Genomic DNA, 15,921 nt, shown 5'->3' on the forward strand with positions numbered 1-15,921 from the left:
ACGCCCCCGTCCCGTGCTTCCGTTTTCCGTCCCGTGCTTCCGTTTTCCGTTCCGCTGGCCTGTCTCGCTCCGCGGCCACCTTTTCCCCAACGCTACCCGCTCCGCACCCTGACTCGCTGCTCCTCTGTGCTGGCAGAGTGCGCCCAGAACGTACCCGGACCCAAGGGTTTACCACATTGGCTGGTGTGTCCGTCTGCTGTGCAACCCCATTTATCTCCTAGCAAGTCCCTGGCGCACAGTGAGCTCGGATAAAAGTACGTTGAACTGGAACCTGGAACTGGACTAACAGCTCCCAAGTTCATATCTCCGCCTCAGATCTCCCTTTAAACTCTAAACGTGTGCATCCATCTGCCTCCATGCATCTGCCTCCATGCATCCGCCTCCGCAGCACCTCCACTGGGATGCCTAATAGACTCTCAAGTGTTACATGCCTTCTGTATTGCTCCTTCCCCCCATCATTTCATGCGTAGGCAGCTAGCAGTCTCTGCCACTTTTCCTTGCTGTGGTCTTCTGCTCAGATATCACCTTTTCAAAGAGCTCTTCCTTTTCAAAGAGGTCTTGAACACCCTAAGACAGCTCTGTCATCCTTTCTGCTCCCTGGCCTTTCCCAGCACTCTCTTCTTTTGTTTTGCATTATTTTTTCTTTATGATACTTATACCTACCTGAAATTATATGTTTACTGCCTGTCTCCCACACTCTATGAGGACAGAGACCTATTCTGTCTTGTTCTCCTCTGCATCCCTAGCGGGAAAAACAATCTGACACATAGGAGATGTTCAATATTTATCAAATGATTGAGCTCCTATAACAAACTCTTAGTCATCATGCCAAATTTAAATATTTCTGGACCTCAACCATATTCATAATTCCAAATTTAGTTGTGTGGGGTGGCTCGCACCTGTGATCCCAGCTTCTTGGGAGGCTGAGGCAGGAGGATCGCTTGAGGCCAGGAGTTGCCAGCCTGGGCAACATGCAGAGACCCTGTCTCAGATTCTTAAAAAGTAAACAAATTTTAAAAAATACAAAGAATACCAAACTTAAATATATTCTGCAACCAAGCCCAACTTTGTCCATAGATTATAATGCTGGCCATTGTCCCTATACCCTTGACACACACACAGTGATGGTCTAGATTCCATATGATATAGGAGGGGCTTTGACATGGTAATCCCATTGGAAGGTGGTCCTGAAGGTTTATTTTGCCTGGAAATTTACAAAACATTGAGAAAATGTCAACTATCCGTTTGAAGGAATGGAGACTGATGGAGGAGATGGCACTAAAGGTCCCAGCCTTCCTCTTAGTGCCCTCACCTCTTTTATCTGCCTAATCCCGAGACCACAAACCTGGGAATTACTCTTGACTCCTTCGCCGCTTTCTAACAATTTACCAAGCACAAGTAATTTTGCCTCCAAATATTTCATCCATTCTTCTTCAGTCTCCATAGCATCTGCCCTATATTTTAGATCCCTTTATCATCCTAACTTGCAAAAACCTCCTGAATGGTTTCTCTGGCCGGAGTTTCTTCTCTATCCCAGCCGTGTACCCCACAGGTGCTGGAGTGATCTTTCTTAAGTGGATATCTTAGGCTGTTTGGGTCCAGCTCCAGATCCTGCTCCTTTTGACACCCTTTTTTATTCCCCACCCCAGGGTCCCACATCACACTATAAATAATTCCAGTCTGGCTCTTATGTTGTATTTGCTTGGTTACTTGTATATGCCTCACATTAAATAAACTGTGAGCTTCTCAAGGACAGTAATTTTGTCATCCTAGGCCCTCCAGGCCAGCACCAAGCACCTGGTGGACCCAATAAACATTGAATGGCTGACACCTTCTTGCTCAAAAATCTCTTCTGGGTCTCCATGCACGTAGCAGCGGTTCTGTAGAACTCACACCAATCACTGCTGAAGAACCACAGGATTATCCCATGAAAAGCAAAAAGACTACATTTCCAGAAAACATTTATAGTTTTATAGGCATTGTTACTGAATTTGTTGTTTATGATGTTTTACAAACACAAATATTGCAGTAATGTTATTGGGAACCATGGTGAATGACACAAATTTTTTTTCTCACTAGTCAAAAGTTATAACAGTGTTGTTGACCATAATTTTTAGTGCTATAAAGATCTCTTGCACAAAAGCAAGAAATCATTTAATAACTAGGTAAGGTGTGAGCATAACACATACAGAAATGGGCTAGATTGTGTCTGTCTCCCAGCCTCCCCCAGGATAAATAACAGTGGGATCCCTGTCTCTTCTCTGGCAGAGCAGCCCATCTGCCTCCTCCAACCAGACCAAACTAGCCCAGATGCTTAATTCTCCATGGCTTGTAACACCTCAGTACCTTTGTATTTGCTGTTCCATCTACCTGGAGAGCCTTTCCAGGGAGCTAGAGGAGGGAGAGATTCCTATAAACTGAAGAGGTGAGAGTGACGCTTAGACTCAGAATGGGTGTTAAGATTCAAATGATCTCGGCCAATCATTTTGCACTGGAGGCTTCTGAACCCAGAGGAAAAGAAAACAGGCCGGGCGCGGTGGCTCACGCCTGTGATCCCAGCACTTTGGGAGGCTGAGGTGGGCAGATCACAAGGTCAGGAGATCAAGACCATCCTGGCTAACATGGTGAAACCCCGTCTCTACGAGAAAAAAAATACAAAAAATTAGCCAGGCGTGGTGGTGGGCACCTGTAGTCCCAGCTACTCGGTAGGCTGAGGCAGGAGAATGGTGTGAACCCGGGAGGCGGAGCTTGCAGTGAGCCGAGTTCATGCCACTGCACTCTAGCCTGGGCAACAGAGCGAGACTCCGTCTCAAAAGAAAGAAAAAAAAAAGAAAAAGAAAACAGTATAAAGGAAGGCATAGTATAAGGTGGCCCACCCTGGGTGTGAGGATCGGTGGGGGAATGTGGAAAGAAGGGAACAAAACGTAAGATTTTAAAGCCACTTTTTCTCATTTGACCCTCAAAGCAACACAAGGTAGGCAATATTATTTGCATTCAATCTACAAAACATCTCTAATCATTCAACAAAAATTTTCTGAACACCTACTATAAACCAGCCGAGTGCTAGAGATATAAAAATGGAACAAAGTAAACAGAGCCTCTGCACTCGGGGAGACAGATGCACACAAACAGGTGGCCTCATTTGCTGTATAAAGTGCAGGGTGCTACTGAAGTCAAGGAGGTAACCAGATGTGGGGAGCCAAGAAAGACTTAGCCATCAAGATTAGGTTTGATTGAAAGTAAGACCCCAAAATGGGAGTTTACCTCCCCAAGACAGAAGTTCATTTTGCCCTTGTAGAGAATTCTGGAAGCAGGACTGATAAACAGCCCTGGTCCACAAAGATCCCAATCACTCAGGCTTCTGCCTTGGTCCCCAGACAGTTGCTGTAGTTCCAGTCATCATGTTTGCATTGCAGCCAGCAGGAAGGAGGCAGACTCAAAATAGAAAGTAGAAATGGTAATGGTCATCATGCCAGCAGTCCTTTTAAGAAATGTTCTCAAAAGCTACCACACTATCTGGCATTTCTTGGAAAGAACTTAGCCATAAAGTTATACCTTCTTGCAAAAAAAAAAAAAAAAATCTGGGAAATGTCATTTTTCTGGACAATCATGTGCCCAGCTATACACTGATTTGAGAGGAGGTCCATTACTATAGAGGAAAGGGGGAAGGACATTGGAGGCAACTAACAGTCTCTGCCACATCTTCCTAGCATTAGTGAGAGCTACAGTAAGTCTGAAAAATGAATCAAAGTTGGCCTTGTGACAGAGGAGGGGAAAACGGAGGTCTGGAGGTGAGGACCACCATAGCACATTCTAAAAGAGCTTAGAATGCAAATGGGACAGTAAGCTTTGATGAGGCAGGAGAGTGAAGTGTAGGCCAGGTTGGTGTCTGGATTTTATCCTAAAAGCCTTCTACATGTCAGATGCCGGAGGAGATGCCGCCCTCAAGTAACTCCTCAGAAGAGGATTAGTAATCTGCTCAAAGTCACAGAGCTCATAATTGGGATTAGAACTCAGGTCTATTTGACAGCAAAGTCTAGGCTCTTTCTATCCTCTGTCCTAAAAGAGTTGACAGCCCAGCTGGGGAAATGATCAAGCATGAAATATGCAAGTAGCACAAGCTGGTGTAAAATCATATGCAGTACTGACATTTTTTCAGGGCCTTAGTTGTTCAAAGTGTGGCTGTCATGTGGGAGAGAGTGAGAACTTCTGAGAAATTGAGGAAAACAGCTTTTGGTATTCAAAGAGCAGTAGCTTTCTTCTCTGTGTCCTTCTCCTCCACACCCCAAATCAAAGTTGCTTCAAGTATATATGGAAGTATGAGAGAACAACTGCACATACAAGATCATTGTTTACCTAATTCCTGGAGTCCAGCACTTCTGCCAAGACAGCAGCACCAGGAGACAAAGCTCAAGTCCTGTGAAGCAGTGGGGGCTGATACCCTGAGCTTATCCTGAATAAGGCATTCATCAGGCAGTGGGAGTGGAAAGAGAGCTCACCAGGCAGACAAGTCTCAGAAAGATATTCTAGGCACAGAGAACAGTTTGTGTAGAGGCGTGGAAGCATGAAAGCCATAGTTGTTTAGGGAAGTTAAGTCTTTTACTGTGAGCGGAGGCAGGTATGGCAGAAATGACCCGGACATGAGGATGCAGAGATATACTGGCCCTATATTAAGGAGCACCTCATCCATTATGCTCTTCCAAAGGGGGGTAGTGTTATTTAGCAGTAAAGAGAAATACAGTTGGAAATGTAACTTGGGGCTTGGGTAATGGCAAAGCCGAGCAGTTTGGATCTTAACTTGCAGACTTTGGAGCATCACCTAGGTTTGGGATCTAATATGAGGCAAGTAATGGAAAGGCCCACAACACACACTGTTTCTTAGACCTAGCAGTTCCTAGGACTTTAGGTGTTGGTACACAGCTTTCCAAGTGCCAGTGCCACCCCTATATACATGCTGCTTATCCAGCAAAGCACAACTAACTTGTGCTTCCTAGTTGCTTTGCCTAGCCACGGGTACTTTCATTGTTATATTCTTGAGCCATCCGTTCAGTGAACTGGCACCATCTATAAACTTATGTTGTATCAAGTTTATCAAGAAACAACTTCTGCCCTTCTGGATAGAATGTATTATTTCATGACCCTGCTCAATCCTAGCTGGCTACCTCCCAACATGGAAAATACCCATTTTTACATGTGTCTCATGGCTTAAGGGGTGACTAGCCTCAGGAATTAGGAAAGAGGGAGAAGTAGCAAAAGCCTGAGCCCATGCCCACTGCACAGCCACCCCCCACCATGGGGATTGCCTGACTGACTTTTGGAAGAGAACCCCAGGTGATCCTCCCTCAGGCTTCAGACCAGATTCCTCTCTGCGCAAGGCCCACGTTGATTAATTGTCCCATTTAACACCACTGCCTCAGTCTTTAGGGAGGAAGGTGGCATGTTTGCTCTTCTCCTTTTGAGAAAGGGGCCCAATTTATTCTTGTCCAGGCAGCATAATAAATAACCTGCCCCTTTTGGCAGGGAGTTTATTAGAGACTGATGGGACATTTAACAATAACTGGGGGCCTATGATTTATTAGGTAGGGAGGTTCATGGCATCTCTGAAGACTGGGAATGTGGAATTTAATTGATAAAGCGGCTGTCAGCAGCAATGAGATGCACTCAATAGAATATGCATTTGAGGGATCCTCTTTGGAGCTGTCAGGAAGGGTTTCTGCTAATCATATTCAGCTCCTGTGGATGGTGGTGTCTGCTGGATATCTGGGTGAGAGACAAATGGCAGGGAGGGGGACTCTGAATGGGGCTCAGGGAGGGGTACACCTGTCAGTTGCCCGCTGACCGATGGAAGAATGTGGCACAAAGGAGCAAAAAGAAAAAGAATTTCTATCACCCTAAGTAAGGGCTCCCCTTCAAGAGGACTTTGTCTCTTCTCTGAGCTGCTTAGGAGAACAAGAGGTGCTGAGCACCCACTTCCTGAAAAGAGAGGGAAATGAAAGGGTTAAATGACAACAAAAGAGATTTGTTCTGGAATTCTGAACTCTCTACACCAGAGACTCCCCTGCCTTGGCTCCCTAGCACGCACACACACACACACACACACACCCCAACACACACACACACACACACACACACCCCAACACACACAGCATAGTTACCTCACACCCACGCAGCCGCCCCTGAACCCCTGGCTCAGGTAGCATCTCCTCTTGTCACTGCAGCTTCCACACCAAGAACAGAGCCACAGAAGCTCAGATGGATGGGGCCTTGCCTTCCTGTTGTTGTGGTTGTCTCCCAGCTCCGGAGACCCCAGAATCCAGGCCGAGAACCTGGAAATAAATGCTCATGGTCTGGAGTACATAGAGCATGCAGCTATCTTACTTCTCTACCCACCCTCCACCCCAGTTTCCTGGCAATAAGGGAGACTGGTTTTATCTCTGTGGGGCCATCAGTGATGGCACAGCTCTGTCCTCAGAGCCTTTGCAAGGCAGCTTTGCTCACATTTTCTATTCCCTCCACCCTTTGGGCTGTTGCTCAGCCTTAAACAAGGCCATGTAAGGCATGGAGAGGGGCTTTCTCAGGCCAGAGCCTGTTTCCCTCCTTTGATCCTCCCGCATCTATTCTTAGGTCCCAAGAGATTGGTCTGCCTCCTTGTTCCCTCCAGGGAGTGAAAGGGAGGGGGGAGGCAATAGCTAGGAAAGAAGAAGTAATTGTCACTGTCTAATCTGAGCCTCGGTGGTGACAATGAGGGACCTCTGAGCAGGATGGATACAGCAACTGGTTTGATTAAATCAAAGCTCTCCCAGAACCTTGTTAAATTAAACTGACAGGCCCAGAGCAGATGAGAGAGAGCAGCAAGATCATCGCATCAGGTCAGGGGGAGGGGAGGCGAGGGTAGGATTGGTAAGAAGATCAGACAGAAGCAGAGCATCAGCCTGCCCTTTTTCTTATTTGCTGACTATAGATAGGAGGTGAGATTTATGGATGTGAGATGCTTAAGTACCTGTCTGAGCACAGACTGTAGAAACTGACACAGAAGCAAACTGCTGCCTCCCAGTAGGCCTGGCAAATGCCTTTGGCAGGCAAGCCTCACATATAGAACTGTGCTCTCGACATTTCAAAGGGCCTTTGCATACTTTACCTTCAGAAGAAGGTAGCAGTGGGATTATCTGTCCCACTTTACAGTTAGAGAAACTGAGGTATTAGAGATTACAGGGCCAATCTAGAGCCAGCCCAAGAACCCAGATTTCCTGCCCTCCCGGTCCTGGCACACACTGCCTCCAATATTATGCCAGACGGCAGAATTTCCTAGGACTTAGTCCCTGGAGTGCCATCTTTTCTTCCACCCACTAGAAATGTAAACCACACAGCTTGCTTCATGGGCCATCAGGAAAATGCTAATTCCCAACTGGCCTAGCGCAGCCCACCTGCAAGCACATGGCTCACTTACAAGGTCACAAGGCCATTGTAACATCTTCCTATTACTCTCCCACATGCCCAAGCCCTTCCAAGTCATTTCTACTCTACCTAATTACATTTCACGGAACAGGGAGAGGTGGGAGAGATATTGTTAGCAACACCAGAAACAGCAATAGTAGAAGGATAACACTGATACCCTGCTGGCTTCCTCACCTGTCACCCAGTTCTTCACCTGCCAAAGCTAATTTTCCACTCACCAGTGGGTGAGAGCTCATTTCAGACTGTCTGAACCACACACACACACACACACACACACACACACACACTCTCACACACATATATGAATACACATTGTGAATAATGCCTCACCCAGGATGTCCTTGTTCTATTTCAGATGCCTTCAATGTTGTGTTTATTGACACATCCACCCCTTTCCCATCTCTTTTTCAATAGGGAGGATACTGGGATGAGGATGCTTGTAATGTGGTGCACACTGATTACCAGAGCACAGCTGAGATACTGTTGGGCCCTGTCTCCTCCCAAAGCACACATCACATCCCAGGGTGCACACCAGTAAATGATCAGATTCTGGACATGGGGAGCCAAGGACAGGGGAAGGCAGAGAGAGGAGCAGAATTGCAACCACTGTTGTCATGAAGGAAGCTGAGTGAGAGAGCTGGCACAAGGTGGCAACATTTGCATGAAGAGGACAAACAACTGGAAATACCACCAGGGGGCGTGCGTAGATGTAACACACCAGTCATGCTCTTTCCCTACAGTTACCAGGCGGGGTTTGATCACTATGCATAACCTGAGAAAGATAGACAAACAGCAGACAGATAGATAGGTTGGAGGTGCTTAGACAGACAAATATCGCCAGCCTCCTAAGCTCATCCTGGTGTTATGATTGGCCACACCAAAACGTAACATCTCCAGTCTATCTGATATCATTGAACAGGTCTCCTCTAAGGCAAGGAGTTGGATTCCCCTAGAACACCTGCCAAAGTGCCGTGGAAGGGAAGGAGGTCTTGCCTGGGGGCAGTGGTCACTGGGCCTGGGTTTCTGTGCTGATTCTGCCCTTAGCAACCTGGGTGACCTAGGGCAAGTCACTTAACATTTCTGCGCTACACTTTTCTGACTTGTAAAATCACATGCTTGGGTGGCAGATGCAGACTGTTAGTAATTTTAAAACTTTAGAGATCATGGAGGAGAAAACTGAGATCCAAAGAAGTTAAATTACTTGTCCAAAGCCACTTGATGAGGGAGTGGAATGACCGAGAGGATGTGGATTCTGGAACCAGAGCCTGTTCCACATGATGTTTCCAGCACACCCCTCACGGTGCCCTCTGGTGATCTACTGTCTCCTCATCTCTCTTCCTCCTCTGCAGAACGGAGGAATAGCAGCACCTACCTCCCAAGGTTTGGGAAGAATAAATGAGTACCTGACACAAGGAAAGCCTCCAATATATGTTAGACTAGGGCTATTTTTAGTGATGAACCAGAGGTTCATACCCACAAATCTTTTCTTCCAGTCTTTCTGTGAGGCCACATGCCCTGATGAAGGTCCTTTTCAGCTCCCAAATTCTATGATTCTAAGTCGGAAAGATTAAGATGCAAGTTATTTCCAAAACCCTCCAGGCAGAAACACAAAAGACTATTTGAGGGATTCATTATTCACTCTCTATTGCCTCAGTCACTTTCTATGGATGATGATTCATGGAGAATAATCACAGCACAGAAGATCTGTCCAATGCTAGGAGAGAAGGCAGTAAAGCCCAAACTCCTTCGCATGTTCAGTTCCTATTCTCCAGTATGCGTCTTCACTTGTTAAGCGGCGGCAGCGTTTCTTGGCCTCGCTGCCTTTCTTCTCTGGGAATTTGCAGCCTTCTCTTGGTATAGACTGTTGCTAGTGCAGTCACTGCCCACCCGGCACCACTCCTCAAAATGCCAGGGAGAAGGTCCTGCCTCTCTGGCCAAGCAAAAGCCCTCACAGAAGCAGCTGTCACCAATAGCACTGGCTCTTCTCAGGGTGTCCAGGCTGAAATGTTTAGCATGCCCCAGGTTGATGTCTAATCACAGCTATGAGAATTCTCTGGCTCCTGAAAAACAACAGAAGAGACTTAAGAGCCAGCCTGGTGGAAGCAAATATGCAGACAGCCAAACCTGAGATGTGACCTCTTTTTCTCCTCACCCCATGGTCTCAGGAGGAGGAGGTGGCTTTTCTTTCCCTCTTGCTAATATGTCCTCTCCCTGGCAAGCTGCCAACCACTGGTCCTTGCTTACAGCTAGCTAGTGGAGATGGCCAAGTGGTATGTGATAAAATGAGCCTTTGCTCTGAGTTCCAGGCCATGGTAAGGTTACAGGGCAGCCAGCACTGGGCCTCTGGAGTATCAGATGTTACAGAACATCCCAGGAGAGTCCTGGGTATGAGCCCTTTTCTTTCCTGGTACAGATTGCATCCACCAGCATTAGTTTGCACAAATACCATATTTCCCTTAGCTGTGCCCTGGCATTCTTCACGTGTTCTTCGTAGTTCAAAAATATTTGCTTTTCCTGGCCCAACATGGTGGCTCACGCCTGTAATCCCAGCACTTTGGGAGGCCGAGGTGAGCAGATTGCTTGAGCTCAGGAGTTCAAGACCAACCTGGGCAACATGGCGAAACCCTGTCTCTACAAAAAAAAAAAAAAAAAAAATTTACTGGGCATGGTGGCATGTGCCTGTAGTCCCAGCTGCTTTGGCAGCTTAGGTGGGAGGATCACCTGAGCCAAGGGAGCTCAAGGGTGCAGTGAGCCATGATCACACCACTGCACTCCACCTGGTTGACAGAGTGAGACCCTGTCTCAAAAAAAAAAAGAAAAAAAATATATATATATATCTGTATATTTATGTGTGTGTGTGTGTATATATATATATATAAATATTTGCTTGCCTTTCCAGTAAATGTTTGCGAAATGGAAATACTTGCTTCCCAAGTAGCAATGAGATCTTTGCTTAGGCACCATAAGCACCAAGCTCATAGCTCCAAATTATTCCATATAGAAGTGAGTATCAGCCCACAGACTACCTGTTCATTATTTGGACAAATCTAATTTTGCACTTGAAAACTGTTCAGATGAGATAGCCTGGGAGCCATTCATACATGAAGTTTACTCAAAATACCATATTGCTATTTCTTCTTCCATCACCTTCCTTCAGTCCCTCTCTAAAAAGTTTCAGCAACTCTATAACTGATAGCCTGATCTTGAAGCCCAGTGACTTTATAAAGAAATAAAGGTTGTGAGAGTGGTGGTCTAAGTTAGCACTATGGGTAAAAGTACGAGGCGGGCAGATCACAAGGTCAGGAGTTTGAGACCAGTCTGGCCAATATGGTGAAACCCCGTCTCTACTAAAAATACAAAAATTAGCTGGGCGTGGTGGCACACACCTGTAGTCCGCACACCTGTAGTCCGCACACACCTGTAGTCAGCTACTCAGGAGGCTGAGGCAGGATAATTGCTTGAACCCAGGAAGCGGAGGTTGCAGTGAGCCGAGATCATGCCACTTACTCCAGCCTGGGCGACAGAGCAGGACTCTGTCTCAAAAAAAAAAAAAAAAAAAAAAAAAAAAAAAGGAGTGATGGCAATTCTGTGGATGTGGAACATCAGAACTCACTTCCTCAGTGGCTTTCATCATTTCAATAATCCACTTTAGGGCACATCCCTCCTGCTTTCTGAAGAGTAGAATAGCTGAATGAGTGCTATGCTGAAAACTGGGAGACCACATTCCGTCACCATACAGACCAACATTTTTGGGTTGAGTTGCTCCATCTGTAAGAGAATGACAACCTTTGTTTGAAGACACCCAAAGTTCATGGAGCTTTTTATGACTACAGTCTTTGATTCCTCCACCCAGTCCAAAGGGTGTTTTTATTTTTAATTAAAACCCGAAGTGATTATTTCTTTTGGAACTGAGAGGGTTCCCCAACACACAGGCCACTTCATCCTCTCAGCTGTCCCTCCTGGTATTGGAATTATAAGGGTCAGAGGAGCCCAGTCCTCTGTCTAAGGTGGACAAAGGAAGATGTCATGAAAGCTAGGAGTTGGATTCTTTCAAGAATAGCTGGGCCTCAGTCCAGTTCCTCCCCTACTATCCCAATGTGTACCCACACAGACACGTACACAGTCTCTGCTCAGCACCTCTGGGCCAGCCTGTCAGGCAAGGTCCTCTCCCTAGAGAGAAACAGTTCCGCAGTGATATCTGAACACATTCCAACAGCATGTGTTTATCTCTAGGGTCAGCCTTTCCTGTTGATGATCAGGCAGCATGTGGTGGGTGATGGGATTGGGATAATAGTTGTTGGCAGCCACAGTCGGGGGCAAGGAATGAGGGCACTGGGGATAGGGCCCCTGCCCTTGGGAGGGTGATGTTATGATGAGGTTTCCAGACTGGTATGTGACCACATATCTTTCTCCTTGCAGCAGGATGTGCTGTCCAGCTCTCCTGTTGCCAGTAGAGATGAGAAGCTGGACACTGCCTCACTTGGGTATGTCTTCCAGAGCTGGCTAGGACCTGGTGGATAGGGACCTCCAGGTGGGTGCCATAGGATCTGGAGCCAGGAGAATGGCGGTGTTTCCATTATTTAATGCAGGATCTGAGCTCCCTTGGGACACAACTGGTTCTGCCTCTTCATTTGAGCACATTGATAGGTGCCAGGAGCTTCAGGCTCTGGCAGTGAGACAAAGGGGGCCACCCTTCAGGCTCTGGCAGTGGGACAAAGGGGGCCACCCTCCCTGGCTAGGTTAGGCAGTCAAGTCTCAAGAGTTGACAGCACTGCATACAGTTTCCAGGAGCTGCACCCTCTCTGTCAGGTAAAGTACCAACCACTGGAGGGCAAATGGCTACATGCCTTCTGAGGGTTCCACCCCAGCTCTGAACAGCGTTAAGAAGGTAAGTTCACAACCAATCTCAAGACCTTTTATTTCTTTATTATTTATTTTCGAATGAGATAACCTCATCCTTCCTCCAGGCTGAGTTTCGGAGGGGGGTGGGTGGAAGGGAGGAGGCTGAGCCATCTGATTCCTCTTCAGCAAAAATGAATCACATCCCCCAGCCCCCATCCTCAGCCCAGAAATATTTATCCATGTTTATATAACCATGGCAACAGGCTTTATTCTCTATCACTTAAATCCTTTTTTAAAAAGAAAATGCAGAAGGCAGCTATTTTTCCTACTTTTGCCACCTGCCTGCTCTGCCCAGATGAGAGTTACCTCTTCAGAAACAAGGCAAGAGAGAGACCCCCCCCCCCAACACACACACACTCCTGGGATAACGTTGGCCTTCTCGGAAGCAAGGGAATAGGTAAGTTGCAATGGCCTAGCACCGTGAAAGGACTTCAGAGTTAGACCTCCAAAGTCTTATGGGAACCACACAGTGATACCACCTCAGACTTGTCTAAAACTTCTCTTTTGAGCTCTGCACTGGTATTATGATTATCAGTTTGTTTTCTTGCTATCTCTCTCTACCTGAAAATGGATGGAATGTGAGCTGGCTTTGCTAACAATACATTCTTCATCTGTAAGATGGGGTAAACATTCCCCTGCTCCTGACTACTTCACAGTTAGTTTTCAGAAGAGAGTTGTTTTTTTTAAGACAGAGTCTCACTTTGTTGCCCAGGCTAGAGTGCAGTGGCGTGATTTCAGCTCACTGAAACCTCCACCTCCCGGGTTCAGGCGATTCTCCTGCCTCAGCCTCCTGAGTAGCTGGGATTACAGATGCCCGCCACCACACCAGGCTAATTTGTGTATTTTTAGTAGAGACGGGGTTTCACCATATTAGCCAGGCTGGTCTCAAATTCCTGACCTCGTGATCTGCCCACCTCGGCCTCCCAAAGTCCTGGGATTACAGGCATAAGTCACTGCACCCAGCCCAGAAGAGAGTTTTGTAAGGAGTATAAAGTGTTAGACTCACAAAGGTTTAAACCCATAAGCAGGGGAAACTGACGCCCAGTAAAAGGAAAGCATTTGTGCAAGGTCATACTCTGTTGTCAACAGCACAGAAGACCTAACCACCGAGTCCTAGGTTCTTGCCAAGAGATCAGCCCACTTCTTTTGGATTTTCAGCCTTAGCCTCCCAACTTCCAAGTGGATTCCAGCCCATGAAGTCTCAGAGATGGAGAAAACTGGGGCTTAAGCTTGACCCTAAAGACTATTTCACCAGGCTGGGCACAGTGGCTCATGTCTGTAATCCCAGCACTTTGGGAGGCCAAGGTGGGCGGATCACCTGAGTTCAGGAGTTTGAGACCAGCCTGGCCAACATGGTGAAACCCCGTCTCTACTAAAAATACAAAAATTAGCCAGGCGTGGTGGCACGCGCCTGTAATCCCAGCTACTCAGGAGGCTGAGGCACGAAAATCGCTTGAACCTGGGAGGCAGAGGTTGCAGTGAGCCAAGATCACACCTCTGCACTCCAGCCTGGGAGTGAGGCTGTCTCAAAAAACAAAAACAAAAACAAAAAAACAAAACAACAACACTATTTCAGCCACAGATCCACAAACGTTTACTCAGAGTTTCTTACATCTGACTACCGTGCTGGAGACTGGAGATGGAGCAAAGCAAGGCCCTTCAAGTTGGGGAACCCTTTTGTGGTGTTTCTCCCCATTGAAGGCCCCCTCTGTGGACTATATGTCAATGCTGGGTCCTTTCTATCCTAGTCCCATAGTATTCAACTACAGAACTTCTTCAGCTGGACTGGAAACCACAGCTCTGTCCTTGTGGGCAGCTCTCACTCTGAACATCTGGTGGGTCCCATAGAAAGGGATCTCTTGGAGAATTTCTGCCCACAGCTGCAGAAAAGGCAGGAGGGCCAATGCTGCTTAGACTGGTAAGACCAGAGTTGCCTGGGCTTGGCCAGTGGTCGCCGACCAAGTTCAGCCCATATTGTGCCTCTTTTTTCTTTTATCTATCCATTAGCTACAGCTGCCCCAGCTTAGCCCAAAGGGACACTTGGGGCTAGGCTGAAAGGTGTGGGCAAGGGCTGTTGTATAATTGAGGACCTGGGGTTGTTAAGTGGAGGCCATTCAACTGGACTCTGCAAACTCTTCTAAAGATTAATTCTCTCTCTTTCTCTCTCTCACCCTGCCTCTCTTCCCCTCCATCTCTGTCCCTCCTCCCTCCCCGCGCTATGTCTCTGTGTCTCTCTGTATCTATCTCTCTCCTCCTCCTCTCCCCCGTCTTTTTTTTTTTTTTTTCTTTTTTTAGACGGAGTTGCTCTCTTGTTGCCCAGGCTAGAGTGCAATGGCCCGATCTCGGCTCACTGCAACCTCCGCCTCACGCTTTCAAGCGATTCTCCTGCCTCAGCCTCCCGAGTAGCTGGGATTACAGGCATACGCCACCACGCCCAGCTAATTTTGTATTTTTAGTGGAGACGGAGTTTCTCCATGTTGGTCAGGCTGGTCTCGAACTCCTGAACTCAAGTGATCCACCCGCCTCGGCCTCTCAAAGTGCTGGGATTACAGGCGCGCGGCACCCGCGCATCTTTCAATACTTAGCATATCTGGCACTTTTGGCTGCCACGGACTGACCGATCGCGGCGCCGGCACCGTTCGTGCCTTCTCTGGTGTTCTTACAGTTGTCCCACTCAGAGACCTCAAATCCTGCCTGGGGCAAACTTTTCCCTGTTAATTACCTTTTAACAACACGTCGCTAATTGCCTAATTACTCTCCGTGCTCTCCGCCACCGTCCCCGGCTGGCCCGGCCGGGCGCGGCGTCTCCGCCCTGGGAGGGAACAGCGCTGGCGGGCGCGGAGCCCGGCGTCCAGGGCTGTGCTGGGAGGAGAACCCCGCACCGGTCTGCGAAGCCCATCGGCCTATCGAGCCTATTGGCCGCAACTCCATCCTCCAGGGCCTGGCTGGCGCTCGCACGGCTCCTTTTGAATAACATCGGAGCATCCCGGCCTTAGAGCGCTTCGCCAAAGGCGAGAGCGTCAGCTAGGTTGACTGATGCCGAGCCCTGGGGAGAGAAAGGCTTGTTCCCTGACAACCCCACTGAAGGCCCCAGGGAAAGCAGCCCCACCCCCTTACCCCGTTTCATGTTTTCATAAAAATCATTGTCTGAAATTACCGTGCTTACCGTGTGTGTGTGTGTTTACCTGTTTGTCTCGTCTCCCCTTCTCACCCACGTAAGTTCTTGAGAGCAGGGACCTCGCCTGTCATACTCAGTATCCCCAGCCCTACGGCCTTGCCAGGGGCGCAGCCGACCCTCGGCGGCTTTGTGTGACAGGCGTGAACCGGCCAAGCGGCGGCGTCTCTGCTCCGCCCGCGAGGGCAGGGCTGCGAGGATTTCACTCTAGGAGTGAAGCGGCAGCCACCTTCCCAGGGTCCTCTTCGGGGAGAAAAGAGCTTCTAAGGGACTTCTGGGGATGGGAGCGGAGTGGGTGGGGGTGTTTCCTTCCTGATCGGAGTTTGGGAAAAGGGACTGACACTATGGCACTCTGCCTGTTACTGAGACCGCTACCCAGTCCCTCCCCG

The 15,921-nt window shown here is 48.0% G+C and overlaps 2 long non-coding RNA genes across 2 annotated transcripts; one reads left to right on the forward strand and one right to left on the reverse strand.

The window, feature by feature from the left end:
• Positions 1-61: 61 nt before the first annotated feature.
• LOC129023396 (uncharacterized) lies at positions 62-10,257 on the forward strand. Its single transcript, XR_008496796.2, has 3 exons — positions 62-254; positions 2,269-2,425; positions 7,870-10,257. It is a non-coding gene; the product is annotated as an uncharacterized LOC129023396 (long non-coding RNA).
• LOC134738172 (uncharacterized) lies at positions 8,657-15,896 on the reverse strand. Its single transcript, XR_010123789.1, has 3 exons — positions 15,543-15,896; positions 11,069-11,223; positions 8,657-9,515 (listed from the first exon to the last, which is right to left on the reverse strand). It is a non-coding gene; the product is annotated as an uncharacterized LOC134738172 (long non-coding RNA).
• Positions 15,897-15,921: the final 25 nt, after the last annotated feature.

Source organism: Pongo pygmaeus, chromosome 1, assembly GCF_028885625.2.
Source record: "Pongo pygmaeus isolate AG05252 chromosome 1, NHGRI_mPonPyg2-v2.0_pri, whole genome shotgun sequence".
Lineage (NCBI taxonomy): Eukaryota > Metazoa > Chordata > Mammalia > Primates > Hominidae > Pongo > Pongo pygmaeus.